The following is a 22618-nucleotide window of genomic DNA, read 5'->3' on the forward strand; positions in this document are numbered from 1 at the left end:
GTTTATCTCTATTTTTTGCATTTATATTCAAATTTACATTTTAAATGTAGATTGATGTATGATGTTATTTATAGCCTATCTCTTCCTAATACTTATTTTTATTTTTTTATATTTTTATATATATCTGTATACATCGAATATATATTTCCATATTTAGAACGATATCAAAATAAAATGTATATTCATATTTTTTCTATTAAAGCCCTGTCTCTAACCAAATTTTAAAAAAAAAAGCTCTGTCTATAAGCAATACTTGATTATTCATATAATTTTTCATCATTATAGTCACATTTGTATTTCTACTTTACACTGATGTATTTATAAATATATATTATATATATTATAAGGTAGCAAGATAGATAAATTATTATTTAAACTCTATTTCGTACATACTGCTAATACTTATATTTACTTACCACTGAATTTTTATATAGATCTTAATGTATTTAGGATATATTTCTACACATAGATTTCTAATTTTATTTTATTTATATTTATAATTTTTGTAATAAAACCCCTACCTACTACCAAATAGAAAATAAAAATCCCCTTTATTTTAAACGATATTTAAATATTTCTATATTTTATTTTTAATAGTACTTATATCTTCTATCACAATATATTGAGGTACTATATTTTGATATATAATATTTATGACATATAATGCGTTATAATAACACATATACTGTAAAATATGCATTATGTACTGCATTGATTTCTATTATTTTGTAATTTTTATATTTATATATCCACACGAATTAATTATACAACTCTATATGGTTATTTTGCTTGTATTTATAATCTCTATTTATATGTATTTATATATACATATAAAATACTCTATATCAAACAATATAATACCTAATAGTAATGGATAACATTATTTATGTTACATGTTTTATTTATATGTATTCCGTTTATATTTAAAATTGAAGGTTTATATTCCATTTTCATATTTATGCATTTCTTTTGTTTCATTAGAGTTATAGTTAAAACTTTGCAGTTATAATCCAATTCCTAAAAATAAAATGCCAAAACAAACAGCATCAAATTCCCACCAATACCATCCAAAAAATTCAGAAAGGCTCCACCAGCCAACCAACTACCAGCAAAAAAACCCACACTACACTCCTTTCACTAACAGTTCTTATCACATCACAAAAACGAAACAAACATTTAAAACAACCTATAGAAATCCACACAGCAAATCACAAAAACCACTAAAATGAAAAAAAAAAAAACCCAACTAACTTACTATACTGCAAATCATACAACAGACCCCGAACGTTTCTAAAAAAAATAACCAAAACTCTACCACTACACTAACTCATAAAGAGAACCCAATGCTCTATAAAATGAACTAAAAAAACCCACCAAATAATTACAGATATTAAAAAATCGAAACCACGAAGGAAAAAAAATTCACCACCCAGATAAAATAACTGCGCATAAAGACCCACCATAGATATACCCATGTTCCCAAAAATAAAACTAATAAAAAAACAACAGCCAAATACATCAAACTAAAAAAAAATATATATATATATTAACAACAACAAAATAATTATTCCTAACTCAATAAACCCATTATGCCTCAAACCATCAAAACACAAATACCACCTAGAAATAAACACGTCGCCAAAAGAGAAATGTAACAATTTTAATAACTCCCGAACTCTCTGCAACAATAAAACATACACGGCAATCAAATATGCCAAATGCATAAAACCCCTATAACATAATAAACAAGAATGCAATAATCAATATTAAAAAAAACCTCACTGATTAACTACAGGACACTACCTCAAACCCACCAAAACAAACACTACATATGCTCATGCTAATAAAAGCCTTCACAAACGAATTAAAAACCTAACGTCTACTTCATGCTACGACCCATAAAAACCATTGTAAACCTTTAAGAACACATTCTTTAGAAACATAAGAACGGATCAAAAAGAAATCCAACAACACTCAATCAAAAAAAACCCCCTTGTCATGCGCACCTGAAGCAAGAACCGTAACAACCAAAAAGTAACACCATGGCCCTTCTCCTACAGCAACTACGAACAAAAGAAAAGGATCCCATAAATTCCTCAAAAGCAGCGCAGCGAGGGAGGCTGGAAGATGCGGAGCCGCGCTCCCGGCCCCGGGCGCAGCGCGGCTCCGGCAGGAAAGCGGATCCTCCGGCAGGCAGAGGCGGCGCCGCGCCGGCAGACCCCCGCCCGCTGCCCCCGGCCCGGCGGGGCCGGCACCGGGCCCGGGGGGCCCCGGCGGCGCCCGAGCCCCGCGCCCGGAGCGGCGGCACCGGCCGGCACCGGCGCGCCGCCCGCGCCGCCTCCCCCGCCCGCCGGCCCGGCCAAAGCTCCGCTCGGCTCCGCACGGCTCGCACCGGCGCGGCTCCGGCGGGCCCGCGGCAGCCCAGCCGCGCCCAGCTCCCCTTCCGCCCCGGCCAGCCCCGGCACTGCCGCCAGGGCTCCGCGCCGGACCCTTCGCTGCCGGGCCGGGGGCAGAAGAAGCGCCCCGAATGCAGCGGCACAGCGCGATCCCCGCCCTGCCAGCGCTGCCACGGCTGCAGCTCCCTTCCTCTGAAGGCCCGACAGTGACGCCACGCTCCGGCGCTCACCTCACCCCAACGAGGGCACAGAAACGTGCGCTCCCCCCCTTCAATTGCGTCCCCTAGAAGAGCAGAAAACAAGGGGCCTGCCTCAAATAATGGTAAAAGGGAGAATTTTACCTCAATCCAAACCTCTTAAAAGGCGGGACCACAGGACTGACCCCTCCATTTCAACCTCAGGATGACGAAATTTCAAAGGGAAAGGACAAAAGCCCCCACTACAAAGGCGCACCGGCTCACCTGTTTGGCTACTGCTTCTCGGCACAAGGGTTTGTCCCTCGGCTCCTCCTTTGAGCAATGCTCCACGTCTCCAAGTGCATATCCAGGTGATCCCCCAGACCCCGTCCGAAGCACTCACCGTCCTTCCAGGAGACAGCCCCGGGAGCCCCCCATAAACTCCTCTTCTCCAGCAGCTCCGTGCAAAAGCGATGTGAGGAAAACCCCCTAAATCAGCCCCCTCCTCATCATCCTCACAGCTCACACCTGGGGCTGCTCTGAGCCCCCATCATCCTAACAGCTCACACCTGCCGCTGTTGCCACTCTCCAACAGCGTCTCTCCCTCTCCAGCACACAGCGCACTTCTCACAGACACAGATCCAACAGAAATCTGCTACGGGTGTCAGCTTTTCTTAATCCATCTGGTTACACGATTAAAACACATACATGCATTGATGGTCATTGAGAGAAAGCTTTCCCCTGGAGAAAATAGTCACTTTGGTAGCACACTTTGATATATCTGTGGAAAAGCAGAATCAGCACCAACTCCTAAGACCCCTGCTGAGGAACCCAGCCCTCCTTGGGACACCCAAAGCAGCAGACCTCGAAAAAGGAGGGGAAAAATGAAGCTTGGAGTGGAAAAAGAGGATAGAAGTACAGAAGCCTTTAAAAATGCCTGCATGGAGCAATAGTGGGAACCAGTCACATTTCTTCTTTCCTTGCTTTCTGTGATGACATAAATAGAAAGTAAGAACACGTTAAACAAAAGGCAGAGCTAGGATTTTACAGGTCTTTATTTTGGCAGGCTGGAATGACAAACGCCTCTTCCGGGGCTGCGACACGTTTTGAGGAATGGCAGAGAACGGAGGCAAAAGGTGCCGGGGAGCCCTTTCTGTTCCATTTAGCCCCTGCAGCTGCTCCGCTGGTTTCAGGGCACTCGCTTGGTTCGTTCCTAGAGAAAAAGGCTACGGCATGATTTTCAAAACTACTGCCCATCCACAGTCAGAGTTTCCTACATTCCTGGGTACAAATGAGTGGATCGAGAGAGGGCTTCTTTTCAAATTAGTTTAGCCATAGCTTCCTATTCTTTACCAATACCTGTGAAAACGAAACACTTGCCAGGTTTTAGTATTCTACACACACCCCTCCCTGGGAATTTTGGGGTAGCTTTGGGTCCCTCTGCGGGACGGCACCCAGCGTGACCCCCCCTCTCATCTGCCACCCACCCGCTCCCCCACCGCAGTGTGCGTCCCTCTCCTAGCGACCTTGGGGTGCCCCAAATGACATCAGAGCCCCGAGTCTTCAGCCCCTAACCCTGACTCCCGAAGAAGGCACAGGACGAGTCCAACTGCCCCGGACAGCAGCCCAGCACTCCCTTCCAGCCCTTCCCACGCGTCCATCCCCCCAGAAAGGGACTCCGCCGCAACAAGGAAGGGGGGACAGCCCCCAGAAGGCTCGAAGCTCCTGCCCCGCCTCGCTGTCGCGGGCCAGGGGCAGAAAGAGGGAGCGGCAGAGGCGGCGGGGACGCGGCACGGCCGGCACGGCACAGAGCGGGGGCCGCTCGCAGCGCGATGCCGGCGGAGCCGCAGGTCCGGCAGCGCCGGGGCGGGGTCCGAGCGGCGCGGGGGATCCGCCGAGAGCCTCCGGCCCCGTGCGGGGACTCCCGCAAGGCCCGGGGGGCGCCGGGCTCCGGCCCTCGGGGCTTTATTCTCCGGCGCCCCGAGCCCCGCGGCTGCGGGGGAAAGAAGCGAAGGGGCGACGGGAAGAGAGGAGGGAGAGCGGGGCATGCGAAAGGTCGGGGAGGGAGGACGGGCTGCGGAGGAAAGCGGGCGGGGAAGGGAAAGGCCGGCAGGGGAGGAAGAGGGACGGTGAACAGAGGAGGGAGAGAGGGGGAATGGAACGGAGGAGCAGGGCAGGGACAGGACAGGAAGGAGCCGAGTTTGGGGGGGGACACGGAAACGGGGGAAAGAGAGGTAAGTGAGGGGAATACGGGGAGGAGGATGGAGCGGTAGAGAGAGGGACAGGAGGGGATCCTCCCAGCGCCCCGCCCTGCCCGGGCTGCTGCGCTCGGCCGAGCTCGGCTCGGTTCGGCTGGACTCGGCTCCTCGGCCAGCTTCGGCTACTTTGGGCCACGCTCGGCTATTACCAGCCGCATTCGGCTCGATTAGCCTCTTCGGCAAAGCTCGGCTCGCCTCGGCTGTACTCGGAGCCGCTCGGCTACGCTCGGCTCCTCGGCCAGCTTCGGTTACTTTCGGCTAAGCTCGGCTATTTCCGACCGCATTCGGCCCCACTCGCCTCTTCGGCGCAGCTCGGCTCCACTCGCCTCCACGGGCCCTCCCGACCACTTTCGGCCACGCTCGGCTATTCCCGCCCGCACCCGCCTCCATTCGCCCACTCCCACAGCTCGGCTCCCTCCGGCTCACACATTTCCTCAGGGCACCTCATTCCAGGGCACACAAATTGCAGCCCCTAAAGGCTTGCGGCTCTTTCAACACACACTTGTAACTCAACTCTCGGGACAGAGCTGATGGCTCCTTTAGGACAAGAATAGTTACATCTAAAAGCAATTCCCTCATTTTGCATCTCCTTTTCATTTAACCCCCCCCCAAAATCCCATACATATCACAAGGAATGTGCAGTTCTGGTTTCCCCACCCTCCGTATACTATTTGTACAAAGGACCTGGCCACAGCACACACAACTGAATAAAGCCCAGCTTCAATAATCAGAACAACTGACATTTGTTTACAAATTAGGTGCAGTTTTGTATGGTGCTGCGTACCCTCGGAGGCGAGTCGAGGAAAAAGAGCTACAGCACTGGAACCTAAGTTTTAGCAGCTGAGTCATTTGTAACTTGTGCCATAAAGTAAACCAAGCATCACTACAGTATTATCTGCTGAAGTTCTCCACTGTAGGTTTAAGGTACAGCAGCACGTGCTTTACTCCCAACAAAAGCTGCTCAGGTGGGGGGAGCCGGGAAGCCAAGTCTCTCCACTTTGTCTGAACACCATCTTCCAGGAAGGTACTGCTTCCTCTCTCCCGGGCTCCCTTCAGCAAAGTAGCAAATACAGAATCCGGTGCCACAGAAGGCTCTTGCCTGACCTCCTTGTGGTTTTCAAACTGTTTAAAGCGAAACAAAAAGCGTAAGAGAAAAACAGTGATGAGTATGAAACAAAAGTCTCTTCAGCCACCTTTGGTTTGAGATGAGCTCTGAACTGAAGCTCTGGGAGCACAGGCGTGCAGTCCTGCTAGAACAGAGCTGTCCAGTAGTGTCCCCAGGGGTATCTGGAGTGTTCACACTGCTGAACTGAGAAAAACTCACCAAACCCAGCCCAGGGGCCTGTGATCCTCCACCCACCCGGGGGAACTCCGGGCGCTGTAAACAGAGGCCACAGCGCACACCAGGCTCTGCTGTGCCTGCTGAGGAGTCTCTGTATGAGCCCTGAGGCCTGGTATCGCCTCCCAAACACCACAGAGACCTCTTGTGTCATCAGAGAAAAGCCCTGGAGCAAACGTGTGTCCCCAGCACGATCAACAAGGATGCAGAATTACCTCCTCAATAAAAACGCTGTTCCTGATGGAAATGTAACCTCTGTCAACTGTGAGGATTTTATAGGAATACTGGCTCAAGAATTCAGTGACTTCAGGTATTCCATACCACAGGTTCCTGGGACTACTTGGGCATCCAGAGTCTATAGTATCGGTTAAACTGGTAGAGCTGAGGATACTTAGCAGCTTTGTCACAGAGCTGGAACGTCAAGCAGGGAGAAAGGGGCTCTCTCGGAGAGTGCAGGAGGCCAGTGAAAACAGCAACAAAGTCCTCCACGACATCTGCTCCTAGAAAAGCCAAATAAATTAAACTATTGACATGAGCACGGACACTGGGGCAACCTTCCTTACTTTGGGCCTTGCCAGCAGCCCACAGAGCCTCACGCAGAAAAGAACTGAACGAGATCAAAAAGTGTTCGCAGTGACCTAGACACGTGCTCCTGACTGCAGAGGTACCTGAAAAACCCTCCAGACATCATCAGCTCCTGCTGAAGCAAACAATCCACCTTCGCTGTCTTGTGCCAAAAACACGCCCGTCTCTTTACAGGGAGACACCCTGCCAGGCACCGCCTCAGAGAAGAACCGAGCTGTACTGGGGGGATACACCCAGCCAACGTGTACAAGTTAAACAGAATTTTCTGTCAGAACTGGGACTTTCAGCACCCCCCAGGTGCTACTCGACTGCCACATACACAGAGAGGGCTTCGTGAGGTGCTCTGCGGTTGGCCAGTCCTGTTCCAAGCCCTGCTGATGCCCCTGTGGTTTTAACGCTGTCCTCAAGGAGGTAGTAGAACCTCGCAGTATTTGCCCCTGGAGCTTAATTTCTGAAGTTTTCCTTGGGAAACGCATCCATTTCCTACTTAACAAGGCAGTCCCCTCTCCCTGATCTCGGGAAGAGCTGCCCACAGGCACGGGAAACACCTTCCTCTCCTGATCGCCATGCTCTGCCCTTAAAACGCTGTGTTACTGAGGCCAACTACTTCCAGACCAAGACTGTCCATGCAGGGACAGTGTCCCTTCTCTTCAGGGTCAGGGAATTAGGGCAGAAGCACCTACAGAGCTTCAATGCCCCTCTTGAGCACAAAACACCATCAATCTGCACCTCCTTCTGCTTGCAGGGAAGGTAATAACATGCCTCAAGGTAAAAAATTATAAACGGTAAAAAATTATTACAAGAGAGTAGAAATGATGCCACTTTCACTCCACTGCTAGAAACGACACATAAAACATAAAAAAAAAAAACTGTACCTGTTCCGTTTTCAGACTGAAGCAACAGCATATTCCTGGCTGCTAATGCAGCAGGGACAACAGCACTGAAGGGAAATGTCTGGATAATCACGCCTTCATTTAAAGAGAACACAATTTCCTCATCTAAGCCATCACTGCCCTCCATCAGAACAGCCAGCATATCCACGACATCTAATAAGTGAAGGAAAAAATGTAAGCAGAGGATCCAGACTAACTGGGAAAACAACAGAGGTAGAATGCAACATTCCAGGAACACAAGGTATCTTTTTAGTTCCCAAAAAACCCAAAAACAAAACAACAACAACAACAACAACAAAAAAAAAACACGAAAGCAAACAAAACAAACAAGAAAACCTTAAAAAAAAAAAAAAAAAAAAATTCAAAGGCACATTTGCCAGGCAATACAATGTTGGGGGCAGCACAAAAATCACAGCTGTACTTCATTCTGCCTTTCAAAGCTGCTGTCCAGCACAGGTTGCCCAGAGAAGCTGTGGCTGCCCCCGGATCCATGGAAGTGTCCAAGGCCAGGCTGGACAGGGCTTAGAGCACCCTGGCATGGTGGAAGGTGTCCCTGCCCATGGCAGGGGGTGGAACGGGATGAGCTTTAAAAAAAGGTGCCTTCCCATCCAAACCCTTCTGGGATTCCACGATTCTGTGAACAGCTTCAGGCAGGACTACATTTCCATTGTAGTTCAATAATGCTGCTGCAAGAACACGAAGAGAGATTTCAAATACTGTTAAAGTGGCACAACCACATCAAAAATTACGTCTGGGAGTAAAGTGGAAACTCTGCTGATTCCAAGGACACATGGAGGGCTGAATCCTGGAGATCCTTACATAACAGGATCTCTAGAGTTATCCATCCCCAGTTTGTTGCTTAGGGTTAGAAAAGGTAGCCCCAAGTCGTGGAGTTCTGTTCTTAAGGGGTTACCACATACCATCAATGTGAGAGACGGGGATGCTGATGTTTGATCAGAGTCCTGTAGCAACCTGGAGCACGCTGGCTTCCCGAACCAGGTCTGCTGCTTTGTCCGTGTAGCGGTAGGGCTTTGTCCTCAGCCTTCAGCAGGATCTGTCAGCAAAGGTGGAGAGAAAAGTAGAGTGCAGCGCCTCTCAAGCATGGGGGAACCATGTGCTGCTAAGGAAGACCACGTGCTGAAAGTGGTTTGAAGCCGGGTGGGTTTTGGGAGGACAAATTCCATATTACTTCTGCAGGATTCTGTCTGCAGTTCCTGCTCTACAAACCAAATACATCAAACGACAAAAACAAACAAATAAAAAAAACCCCACATTAAATTAACAACAACAAAATAATTATTCCTACCTCAATAAACCCATAACGCCTCGAACCATTCCAAGGAGGGCGGCAGGAGGGGCGGGCAGAGCCAGGGCCCCGCTCCGCCGCCCCGGCGGCATTTTCCGGCACGCGGCCGCTCCCGGCGTCTGGAGAGGGGCGCGGGGCCGGGAAAGGCGGCGCAGCCCTGCTCCGATGCCGCTCGGCCGCGGCCCGGGAGCGCTGCGACCGCGCCTCCGCCGCCCGCCGGCACCGGCCCCACCGGGCTGCCCTCGCCGCCATCCTCGCCGCCGCTGAGCCGCCTTCAGCCCTCCCCTCACTCACAGACACCGCCCCACTCGCCGCTCGCTCCCGCCCCGTCTCGGTGGTTTTGCCGGGCGCTGGCTGGGGGGCTGCAGTACCACCCTCTGTCCACAAGGCGGCAGCACTTGTCAAGAGAGTGCGCGACAAGCACTCGCAAGATGGCGGCCCGTGAGGACCTTGACGGAGACAGGCGTTTTGCCGATGCCTGTCGGCTCGTGCCAAAATCCCGCAGGCTCGCGGTGCTGCTGACCCCACAGCCCGTGTGCACGGCACCAGAACTGCCGCGGAAAATCCCCTAGGGGGGCGCCGGCGGTGCGGGCAATTCAGGCAGTGTGGAAAACAGACACGGGTCCTCGACTTTCTTGTCCTCGTTTTTGCACCCTCTTGAGAAGGTCAAGCCGAGTCCGCGCCAAGCCACTCCCAAGATGGCGCCCGCGGGCTGTGTCTGTAGTACCCACCTCTGTCCACAAGGCGGCAGCACTGCCGCCCGCCACCGCCGGGGGCCGCCGCTCGCCTCGGGGCCGCGGGCGGGGCAGGCGGCAAAAAGAACGGGCGCCGTCCCCTCCGGAACATCCTCGGTAGCAAATGCCCCAAAATATCCCGCGCGGAAAAGAACGCCAACAAAAAAAAAACCCCTTGCCTCTAACCCAACAAGAACCAAAAGAAAAAACCTTTTCTTTTAAACTGCATTTCAATGTATTTTATTTTTATATTTTTCATATTTATATTCACATTCGGATTTATAATGTATATTGATGTATAACTGAATTTTTATAATTTCTTACATTTATTTCTATTATATTTTATTCTATTTTAGTACATATCTTAATATATTGCTTATATATTTCTATAGTTAGATTTAGATTTCTAGAAGGTTTATATTGCTTAAAATAAACCCCTGCCTCCATCCAAGTCAAAATCTTTAAAAAAATCCCATTATTTAAGCTCCGTTTACGTTTATCTCTATTTTTTGCATTTATATTCAAATTTACATTTTAAATGTAGATTGATGTATGATGTTATTTATAGCCTATCTCTTCCTAATACTTATTTTTATTTTTTTATATTTTTATATATATCTGTATACATTGAATATATATTTCCATATTTAGAACGATATCAAAATAAAATGTATATTCATATTTTTTCTATTAAAGCCCCGTCTCTAACCAAATTTAAAAAAAAAAGCTCTGTCTATAAGCAATACTTGATTATTCATATAATTTTTCATCATTATAGTCACATTTGTATTTCTACTTTACACTGATGTATTTATAAATATATATTATATATATTATAAGGTAGCAAGATAGATAAATTATTATTTAAACTCTATTTCGTACATACTGCTAATACTTATATTTACTTACCACTGAATTTTTATATAGATCTTAATGTATTTAGGATATATTTCTACACATAGATTTCTAATTTTATTTTATTTATATTTATAATTTTTGTAATAAAACCCCTACCTACTACCAAATAGAAAATAAAAATCCCCTTTATTTTAAACGATATTTAAATATTTCTATATTTTATTTTTAATAGTACTTATATCTTCTATCACAATATATTGAGGTACTATATTTTGATATATAATATTTATGACATATAATGCGTTATAATAACACATATACTGTAAAATATGCATTATGTACTGCATTGATTTCTATTATTTTGTAATTTTTATATTTATATATCCACACGAATTAATTATACAACTCTATATGGTTATTTTGCTTGTATTTATAATCTCTATTTATATGTATTTATATATACATATAAAATACTCTATATCAAACAATATAATACCTAATAGTAATGGATAACATTATTTATGTTACATGTTTTATTTATATGTATTCCGTTTATATTTAAAATTGAAGGTTTATATTCCATTTTCATATTTATGCATTTCTTTTGTTTCATTAGAGTTATAGTTAAAACTTTGCAGTTATAATCCAATTCCTAAAAATAAAATGCCAAAACAAACAGCATCAAATTCCCACCAATACCATCCAAAAAATTCAGAAAGGCTCCACCAGCCAACCAACTACCAGCAAAAAAACCCACACTACACTCCTTTCACTAACAGTTCTTATCACATCACAAAAACGAAACAAACATTTAAAACAACCTATAGAAATCCACACAGCAAATCACAAAAACCACTAAAATGAAAAAAAAAAAAACCCAACTAACTTACTATACTGCAAATCATACAACAGACCCCGAACGTTTCTAAAAAAAATAACCAAAACTCTACCACTACACTAACTCATAAAGAGAACCCAATGCTCTATAAAATGAACTAAAAAAACCCACCAAATAATTACAGATATTAAAAAATCGAAACCACGAAGGAAAAAAAATTCACCACCCAGATAAAATAACTGCGCATAAGGACCCACCATAGATAGACCCATGTTCCCAAAAATAAAACTAATAAAAAAACAACAACCAAATACATCAAACTAAAAAAAAAAAAATATATATATTAACAACAACAAAATAATTATTCCTAACTCAATAAACCCATTATGCCTCAAACCATCAAAACACAAATACCACCTAGAAATAAACACGTCGCCAAAAGAGAAATGTAACAATTTTAATAACTCCCGAACTCTCTGCAACAATAAAACATACACGGCAATCAAATACGCCAAATGCATAAAACCCCTATAACATAATAAACAAGAATGCAATAATCAATATTAAAAAAAAAACTCACTGATTAACTACAGGACACTACCTCAAACCCACCAAAACAAACACTACATATGCTCATGCTAATAAAAGCCTTCACAAACGAATTAAAAACCTAACGTCTACTTCATGCTACGACCCATAAAAACCATTGTAAACCTTTAAGAACACATTCTTTAGAAACATAAGAACGGATCAAAAAGAAATCCAACAACACTCAATCAAAAAAAACCCCCTTGTCATGCGCACCTGAAGCAAGAACCGTAACAACCAAAAAGTAACACCATGGCCCTTCTCCTACAGCAACTACGAACAAAAGAAAAGGATCCCATAAATTCCTCAAAAGCAGCGCAGCGAGGGAGGCTGGAAGATGCGGAGCCGCGCTCCCGGCCCCGGGCGCAGCGCGGCTCCGGCAGGAAAGCGGATCCTCCGGCAGGCAGAGGCGGCGCCGCGCCGGCAGACCCCCGCCCGCTGCCCCCGGCCCGGCGGGGCCGGCACCGGGCCCGGGGGGCCCCGGCGGCGCCCGAGCCCCGCGCCCGGAGCGGCGGCACCGGCCGGCGCCGGGGCGCGCCGCCCGCGCCGCCTCCCCCGCCCGCCGGCCCGGCCAAAGCTCCGCTCGGCTCCGCACGGCTCGCACCGGCGCGGCTCCGGCGGGCCCGCGGCAGCCCAGCCGCGCCCAGCTCCCCTTCCGCCCCGGCCAGCCCCGGCACTGCCGCCAGGGCTCCGCGCCGGACCCTTCGCTGCCGGGCCGGGGGCAGAAGAAGCGCCCCGAATGCAGCGGCACAGCGCGATCCCCGCCCTGCCAGCGCTGCCACGGCTGCAGCTCCCTTCCTCTGAAGGCCCGACAGTGACGCCACGCTCCAGCGCTCACCTCACCCCAACGAGGGCACAGAAACGTGCGCTCCCCCCCTTCAATTGCGTCCCCTAGAAGAGCAGAAAACAAGGGGCCTGCCTCAAATAATGGTAAAAGGGAGAATTTTACCTCAATCCAAACCTCTTAAAAGGCGGGACCACAGGACTGACCCCTCCATTTCAACCTCAGGATGACGAAATTTCAAAGGGAAAGGACAAAAGCCCCCACTACAAAGGCGCACCGGCTCACCTGTTTGGCTACTGCTTCTCGGCACAAGGGTTTGTCCCTCGGCTCCTCCTTTGAGCAATGCTCCACGTCTCCAAGTGCATATCCAGGTGATCCCCCAGACCCCGTCCGAAGCACTCACCGTCCTTCCAGGAGACAGCCCCGGGAGCCCCCCATAAACTCCTCTTCTCCAGCAGCTCCGTGCAAAAGCGATGTGAGGAAAACCCCCTAAATCAGCCCTCGGAGGAGCCGCCCCCTCCTCATCATCCTCACAGCTCACACCTGGGGCTGCTCTGAGCCCCCATCATCCTAACAGCTCACACCTGCCGCTGTTGCCACTCTCCAACAGCGTCTCTCCCTCTCCAGCACACAGCGCACTTCTCACAGACACAGATCCAACAGAAATCTGCTACGGGTGTCAGCTTTTCTTAATCCATCTGGTTACACGATTAAAACACATACATGCATTGATGGTCATTGAGAGAAAGCTTTCCCCTGGAGAAAATAGTCACTTTGGTAGCACACTTTGATATATCTGTGGAAAAGCAGAATCAGCACCAACTCCTAAGACCCCTGCTGAGGAACCCAGCCCTCCTTGGGACACCCAAAGCAGCAGACCTCGAAAAAGGAGGGGAAAAATGAAGCTTGGAGTGGAAAAAGAGGATAGAAGTACAGAAGCCTTTAAAAATGCCTGCATGGAGCAATAGTGGGAACCAGTCACATTTCTTCTTTCCTTGCTTTCTGTGATGACATAAATAGAAAGTAAGAACACGTTAAACAAAAGGCAGAGCTAGGATTTTACAGGTCTTTATTTTGGCAGGCTGGAATGACAAACGCCTCTTCCGGGGCTGCGACACGTTTTGAGGAATGGCAGAGAACGGAGGCAAAAGGTGCCGGGGAGCCCTTTCTGTTCCATTTAGCCCCTGCAGCTGCTCCGCTGGTTTCAGGGCACTCGCTTGGTTCGTTCCTAGAGAAAAAGGCTACGGCATGATTTTCAAAACTACTGCCCATCCACAGTCAGAGTTTCCTACATTCCTGGGTACAAATGAGTGGATCGAGAGAGGGCTTCTTTTCAAATTAGTTTAGCCATAGCTTCCTATTCTTTACCAATACCTGTGAAAACGAAACACTTGCCAGGTTTTAGTATTCTACACACACCCCTCCCTGGGAATTTTGGGGTAGCTTTGGGTCCCTCTGCGGGACGGCACCCAGCGTGACCCCCCCTCTCATCTGCCACCCACCCGCTCCCCCACCGCAGTGTGCGTCCCTCTCCTAGCGACCTTGGGGTGCCCCAAATGACATCAGAGCCCCGAGTCTTCAGCCCCTAACCCTGACTCCCGAAGAAGGCACAGGACGAGTCCAACTGCCCCGGACAGCAGCCCAGCACTCCCTTCCAGCCCTTCCCACGCGTCCATCCCCCCAGAAAGGGACTCCGCCGCAACAAGGAAGGGGGGGCAGCCCCCAGAAGGCTCGAAGCTCCTGCCCCGCCTCGCTGTCGCGGGCCAGGGGCAGAAAGAGGGAGCGGCAGAGGCGGCGGGGACGCGGCACGGCCGGCACGGCACAGAGCGGGGGCCGCTCGCAGCGCGATGCCGGCGGAGCCGCAGGTCCGGCAGCGCCGGGGCGGGGTCCGAGCGGCGCGGGGGATCCGCCGAGAGCCTCCGGCCCCGTGCGGGGACTCCCGCAAGGCCCGGGGGGCGCCGGGCTCCGGCCCTCGGGGCTTTATTCTCCGGCGCCCCGAGCCCCGCGGCTGCGGGGGAAAGAAGCGAAGGGGCGACGGGAAGAGAGGAGGGAGAGCGGGGCATGCGAAAGGTCGGGGAGGGAGGACGGGCTGCGGAGGAAAGCGGGCGGGGAAGGGAAAGGCCGGCAGGGGAGGAAGAGGGACGGTGAACAGAGGAGGGAGAGAGGGGGAATGGAACGGAGGAGCAGGGCAGGGACAGGACAGGAAGGAGCCGAGTTTGGGGGGGGACACGGAAACGGGGGAAAGAGAGGTAACTGAGGGGAATACGGGGAGGAGGATGGAGCGGTAGAGAGAGGGACAGGAGGGGATCCTCCCAGCGCCCCGGCTCCGCCCCGGCGCCCCGCCCTGCCCGGGCTGCTGCGCTCGGCCGAGCTCGGCTCGGTTCGGCTGGACTCGGCTCCTCGGCCAGCTTCGGCTACTTTGGGCCACGCTCGGCTATTACCAGCCGCATTCGGCTCGATTAGCCTCTTCGGCAAAGCTCGGCTCGCCTCGGCTGTACTCGGAGCCGCTCGGCTACGCTCGGCTCCTCGGCCAGCTTCGGTTACTTTCGGCTAAGCTCGGCTATTTCCGACCGCATTCGGCCCCACTCGCCTCTTCGGCGCAGCTCGGCTCCACTCGCCTCCACGGGCCCTCCCGACCACTTTCGGCCACGCTCGGCTATTCCCGCCCGCACCCGCCTCCATTCGCCCACTCCCACAGCTCGGCTCCCTCCGGCTCACACATTTCCTCAGGGCACCTCATTCCAGGGCACACAAATTGCAGCCCCTAAAGGCTTGCGGCTCTTTCAACACACACTTGTAACTCAACTCTCGGGACAGAGCTGATGGCTCCTTTAGGACAAGAATAGTTACATCTAAAAGCAATTCCCTCATTTTGCATCTCCTTTTCATTTAACCCCCCCCCAAAATCCCATACATATCACAAGGAATGTGCAGTTCTGGTTTCCCCACCCTCCGTATACTATTTGTACAAAGGACCTGGCCACAGCACACACAACTGAATAAAGCCCAGCTTCAATAATCAGAACAACTGACATTTGTTTACAAATTAGGTGCAGTTTTGTATGGTGCTGCGTACCCTCGGAGGCGAGTCGAGGAAAAAGAGCTACAGCACTGGAACCTAAGTTTTAGCAGCTGAGTCATTTGTAACTTGTGCCATAAAGTAAACCAAGCATCACTACAGTATTATCTGCTGAAGTTCTCCACTGTAGGTTTAAGGTACAGCAGCACGTGCTTTACTCCCAACAAAAGCTGCTCAGGTGGGGGGAGCCGGGAAGCCAAGTCTCTCCACTTTGTCTGAACACCATCTTCCAGGAAGGTACTGCTTCCTCTCTCCCGGGCTCCCTTCAGCAAAGTAGCAAATACAGAATCCGGTGCCACAGAAGGCTCTTGCCTGACCTCCTTGTGGTTTTCAAACTGTTTAAAGCGAAACAAAAAGCGTAAGAGAAAAACAGTGATGAGTATGAAACAAAAGTCTCTTCAGCCACCTTTGGTTTGAGATGAGCTCTGAACTGAAGCTCTGGGAGCACAGGCGTGCAGTCCTGCTAGAACAGAGCTGTCCAGTAGTGTCCCCAGGGGTATCTGGAGTGTTCACACTGCTGAACTGAGAAAAACTCACCAAACCCAGCCCAGGGGCCTGTGATCCTCCACCCACCCGGGGGAACTCCGGGCGCTGTAAACAGAGGCCACAGCGCACACCAGGCTCTGCTGTGCCTGCTGAGGAGTCTCTGTATGAGCCCTGAGGCCTGGTATCGCCTCCCAAACACCACAGAGACCTCTTGTGTCATCAGAGAAAAGCCCTGGAGCAAACGTGTGTCCCCAGCACGATCAACAAGGATGCAGAATTACCTCCTCAATAAAAACGCTGTTCCTGATGGAAATGTAACCTCTGTCAACTGTGAGGATTTTATAGGAATACTGGCTCAAGAATTCAGTGACTTCAGGTATTCCATACCACAGGTTCCTGGGACTACTTGGGCATCCAGAGTCTATAGTATCGGTTAAACTGGTAGAGCTGAGGATACTTAGCAGCTTTGTCACAGAGCTGGAACGTCAAGCAGGGAGAAAGGGGCTCTCTCGGAGAGTGCAGGAGGCCAGTGAAAACAGCAACAAAGTCCTCCACGACATCTGCTCCTAGAAAAGCCAAATAAATTAAACTATTGACATGAGCACGGACACTGGGGCAACCTTCCTTACTTTGGGCCTTGCCAGCAGCCCACAGAGCCTCACGCAGAAAAGAACTGAACGAGATCAAAAAGTGTTCGCAGTGACCTAGACACGTGCTCCTGACTGCAGAGGTACCTGAAAAACCCTCCAGACATCATCAGCTCCTGCTGAAGCAAACAATCCACCTTCGCTGTCTTGTGCCAAAAACACGCCCGTCTCTTTACAGGGAGACACCCTGCCAGGCACCGCCTCAGAGAAGAACCGAGCTGTACTGGGGGGATACACCCAGCCAACGTGTACAAGTTAAACAGAATTTTCTGTCAGAACTGGGACTTTCAGCACCCCCCAGGTGCTACTCGACTGCCACATACACAGAGAGGGCTTCGTGAGGTGCTCTGCGGTTGGCCAGTCCTGTTCCAAGCCCTGCTGATGCCCCTGTGGTTTTAACGCTGTCCTCAAGGAGGTAGTAGAACCTCGCAGTATTTGCCCCTGGAGCTTAATTTCTGAAGTTTTCCTTGGGAAACGCATCCATTTCCTACTTAACAAGGCAGTCCCCTCTCCCTGATCTCGGGAAGAGCTGCCCACAGGCACGGGAAACACCTTCCTCTCCTGATCGCCATGCTCTGCCCTTAAAACGCTGTGTTACTGAGGCCAACTACTTCCAGACCAAGACTGTCCATGCAGGGACAGTGTCCCTTCTCTTCAGGGTCAGGGAATTAGGGCAGAAGCACCTACAGAGCTTCAATGCCCCTCTTGAGCACAAAACACCATCAATCTGCACCTCCTTCTGCTTGCAGGGAAGGTAATAACATGCCTCAAGGTAAAAAATTATAAACGGTAAAAAATTATTACAAGAGAGTAGAAATGATGCCACTTTCACTCCACTGCTAGAAACGACACATAAAACATAAAAAAAAAAAACTGTACCTGTTCCGTTTTCAGACTGAAGCAACAGCATATTCCTGGCTGCTAATGCAGCAGGGACAACAGCACTGAAGGGAAATGTCTGGATAATCACGCCTTCATTTAAAGAGAACACAATTTCCTCATCTAAGCCATCACTGCCCTCCATCAGAACAGCCAGCATATCCACGACATCTAATAAGTGAAGGAAAAAATGTAAGCAGAGGATCCAGACTAACTGGGAAAACAACAGAGGTAGAATGCAACATTCCAGGAACACAAGGTATCTTTTTAGTTCCCAAAAAACCCAAAAACAAAACAACAACAACAACAACAACAAAAAAAAAACACGAAAGCAAACAAAACAAACAAGAAAACCTTAAAAAAAAAAAAAAAAAAAAAATTCAAAGGCACATTTGCCAGGCAATACAATGTTGGGGGCAGCACAAAAATCACAGCTGTACTTCATTCTGCCTTTCAAAGCTGCTGTCCAGCACAGGTTGCCCAGAGAAGCTGTGGCTGCCCCCGGATCCATGGAAGTGTCCAAGGCCAGGCTGGACAGGGCTTAGAGCACCCTGGCATGGTGGAAGGTGTCCCTGCCCATGGCAGGGGGTGGAACGGGATGAGCTTTAAAAAAAGGTGCCTTCCCATCCAAACCCTTCTGGGATTCCACGATTCTGTGAACAGCTTCAGGCAGGACTACATTTCCATTGTAGTTCAATAATGCTGCTGCAAGAACACGAAGAGAGATTTCAAATACTGTTAAAGTGGCACAACCACATCAAAAATTACGTCTGGGAGTAAAGTGGAAACTCTGCTGATTCCAAGGACACATGGAGGGCTGAATCCTGGAGATCCTTACATAACAGGATCTCTAGAGTTATCCATCCCCAGTTTGTTGCTTAGGGTTAGAAAAGGTAGCCCCAAGTCGTGGAGTTCTGTTCTTAAGGGGTTACCACATACCATCAATGTGAGAGACGGGGATGCTGATGTTTGATCAGAGTCCTGTAGCAACCTGGAGCACGCTGGCTTCCCGAACCAGGTCTGCTGCTTTGTCCGTGTAGCGGTAGGGCTTTGTCCTCAGCCTTCAGCAGGATCTGTCAGCAAAGGTGGAGAGAAAAGTAGAGTGCAGCGCCTCTCAAGCATGGGGGAACCATGTGCTGCTAAGGAAGACCACGTGCTGAAAGTGGTTTGAAGCCGGGTGGGTTTTGGGAGGACAAATTCCATATTACTTCTGCAGGATTCTGTCTGCAGTTCCTGCTCTACAAACCAAATACATCAAACGACAAAAACAAACAAATAAAAAAAACCCCACATTAAATTAACAACAACAAAATAATTATTCCTACCTCAATAAACCCATAACGCCTCGAACCATTCCAAGGAGGGCGGCAGGAGGGGCGGGCAGAGCCAGGGCCCCGCTCCGCCGCCCCGGCGGCATTTTCCGGCACGCGGCCGCTCCCGGCGTCTGGAGAGGGGCGCGGGGCCGGGAAAGGCGGCGCAGCCCTGCTCCGATGCCGCTCGGCCGCGGCCCGGGAGCGCTGCGACCGCGCCTCCGCCGCCCGCCGGCACCGGCCCCACCGGGCTGCCCTCGCCGCCATCCTCGCCGCCGCTGAGCCGCCTTCAGCCCTCCCCTCACTCACAGACACCGCCCCACTCGCCGCTCGCTCCCGCCCCGTCTCGGTGGTTTTGCCGGGCGCTGGCTGGGGGGCTGCAGTACCACCCTCTGTCCACAAGGCGGCAGCACTTGTCAAGAGAGTGCGCGACAAGCACTCGCAAGATGGCGGCCCGTGAGGACCTTGACGGAGACAGGCGTTTTGCCGATGCCTGTCGGCTCGTGCCAAAATCCCGCAGGCTCGCGGTGCTGCTGACCCCACAGCCCGTGTGCACGGCACCAGAACTGCCGCGGAAAATCCCCTAGGGGGGCGCCGGCGGTGCGGGCAATTCAGGCAGTGTGGAAAACAGACACGGGTCCTCGACTTTCTTGTCCTCGTTTTTGCACCCTCTTGAGAAGGTCAAGCCGAGTCCGCGCCAAGCCACTCCCAAGATGGCGCCCGCGGGCTGTGTCTGTAGTACCCACCTCTGTCCACAAGGCGGCAGCACTGCCGCCCGCCACCGCCGGGGGCCGCCGCTCGCCTCGGGGCCGCGGGCGGGGCAGGCGGCAAAAAGAACGGGCGCCGTCCCCTCCGGAACATCCTCGGTAGCAAATGCCCCAAAATATCCCGCGCGGAAAAGAACGCCAACAAAAAAAAAACCCCTTGCCTCTAACCCAACAAGAACCAAAAGAAAAAACCTTTTCTTTTAAACTGCATTTCAATGTATTTTATTTTTATATTTTTCATATTTATATTCACATTCGGATTTATAATGTATATTGATGTATAACTGAATTTTTATAATTTCTTACATTTATTTCTATTATATTTTATTCTATTTTAGTACATATCTTAATATATTGCTTATATATTTCTATAGTTAGATTTAGATTTCTAGAAGGTTTATATTGCTTAAAATAAACCCCTGCCTCCATCCAAGTCAAAATCTTTAAAAAAATCCCATTATTTAAGCTCCGTTTACGTTTATCTCTATTTTTTGCATTTATATTCAAATTTACATTTTAAATGTAGATTGATGTATGATGTTATTTATAGCCTATCTCTTCCTAATACTTATTTTTATTTTTTTATATTTTTATATATATCTGTATACATTGAATATATATTTCCATATTTAGAACGATATCAAAATAAAATGTATATTCATATTTTTTCTATTAAAGCCCCGTCTCTAACCAAATTTAAAAAAAAAAGCTCTGTCTATAAGCAATACTTGATTATTCATATAATTTTTCATCATTATAGTCACATTTGTATTTCTACTTTACACTGATGTATTTATAAATATATATTATATATATTATAAGGTAGCAAGATAGATAAATTATTATTTAAACTCTATTTCGTACATACTGCTAATACTTATATTTACTTACCACTGAATTTTTATATAGATCTTAATGTATTTAGGATATATTTCTACACATAGATTTCTAATTTTATTTTATTTATATTTATAATTTTTGTAATAAAACCCCTACCTACTACCAAATAGAAAATAAAAATCCCCTTTATTTTAAACGATATTTAAATATTTCTATATTTTATTTTTAATAGTACTTATATCTTCTATCACAATATATTGAGGTACTATATTTTGATATATAATATTTATGACATATAATGCGTTATAATAACACATATACTGTAAAATATGCATTATGTACTGCATTGATTTCTATTATTTTGTAATTTTTATATTTATATATCCACACGAATTAATTATACAACTCTATATGGTTATTTTGCTTGTATTTATAATCTCTATTTATATGTATTTATATATACATATAAAATACTCTATATCAAACAATATAATACCTAATAGTAATGGATAACATTATTTATGTTACATGTTTTATTTATATGTATTCCGTTTATATTTAAAATTGAAGGTTTATATTCCATTTTCATATTTATGCATTTCTTTTGTTTCATTAGAGTTATAGTTAAAACTTTGCAGTTATAATCCAATTCCTAAAAATAAAATGCCAAAACAAACAGCATCAAATTCCCACCAATACCATCCAAAAAATTCAGAAAGGCTCCACCAGCCAACCAACTACCAGCAAAAAAACCCACACTACACTCCTTTCACTAACAGTTCTTATCACATCACAAAAACGAAACAAACATTTAAAACAACCTATAGAAATCCACACAGCAAATCACAAAAACCACTAAAATGAAAAAAAAAAAAACCCAACTAACTTACTATACTGCAAATCATACAACAGACCCCGAACGTTTCTAAAAAAAATAACCAAAACTCTACCACTACACTAACTCATAAAGAGAACCCAATGCTCTATAAAATGAACTAAAAAAACCCACCAAATAATTACAGATATTAAAAAATCGAAACCACGAAGGAAAAAAAATTCACCACCCAGATAAAATAACTGCGCATAAGGACCCACCATAGATAGACCCATGTTCCCAAAAATAAAACTAATAAAAAAACAACAACCAAATACATCAAACTAAAAAAAAAAAAATATATATATTAACAACAACAAAATAATTATTCCTAACTCAATAAACCCATTATGCCTCAAACCATCAAAACACAAATACCACCTAGAAATAAACACGTCGCCAAAAGAGAAATGTAACAATTTTAATAACTCCCGAACTCTCTGCAACAATAAAACATACACGGCAATCAAATATGCCAAATGCATAAAACCCCTATAACATAATAAACAAGAATGCAATAATCAATATTAAAAAAAAACCTCACTGATTAACTACAGGACACTACCTCAAACCCACCAAAACAAACACTACATATGCTCATGCTAATAAAAGCCTTCACAAACGAATTAAAAACCTAACGTCTACTTCATGCTACGACCCATAAAAACCATTGTAAACCTTTAAGAACACATTCTTTAGAAACATAAGAACGGATCAAAAAGAAATCCAACAACACTCAATCAAAAAAAACCCCCTTGTCATGCGCACCTGAAGCAAGAACCGTAACAACCAAAAAGTAACACCATGGCCCTTCTCCTACAGCAACTACGAACAAAAGAAAAGGATCCCATAAATTCCTCAAAAGCAGCGCAGCGAGGGAGGCTGGAAGATGCGGAGCCGCGCTCCCGGCCCCGGGCGCAGCGCGGCTCCGGCAGGAAAGCGGATCCTCCGGCAGGCAGAGGCGGCGCCGCGCCGGCAGAC

The 22618-nt window shown here is 47.5% G+C and overlaps 2 long non-coding RNA genes across 2 annotated transcripts; both read right to left on the reverse strand.

The window, feature by feature from the left end:
- Window positions 1–5534: 5534 nt before the first annotated feature.
- LOC144246685 (uncharacterized) lies at window positions 5535–7922 on the reverse strand. The gene is made up of 3 exons (XR_013340352.1): window positions 7630–7922; window positions 6385–6669; window positions 5535–5952 (listed from the first exon to the last, which is right to left on the reverse strand). It is a non-coding gene; the product is annotated as an uncharacterized LOC144246685 (long non-coding RNA).
- Window positions 7923–15751: 7829 nt separating this feature from the next.
- LOC144246686 (uncharacterized) lies at window positions 15752–18139 on the reverse strand. The gene is made up of 3 exons (XR_013340353.1): window positions 17847–18139; window positions 16602–16886; window positions 15752–16169 (listed from the first exon to the last, which is right to left on the reverse strand). It is a non-coding gene; the product is annotated as an uncharacterized LOC144246686 (long non-coding RNA).
- Between the last annotated feature and the right edge of the window lie 4479 nt (window positions 18140–22618).

This window comes from Lonchura striata, chromosome 8, assembly GCF_046129695.1.
Source record: "Lonchura striata isolate bLonStr1 chromosome 8, bLonStr1.mat, whole genome shotgun sequence".
Taxonomy (NCBI): Eukaryota; Metazoa; Chordata; class Aves; order Passeriformes; family Estrildidae; genus Lonchura; species Lonchura striata.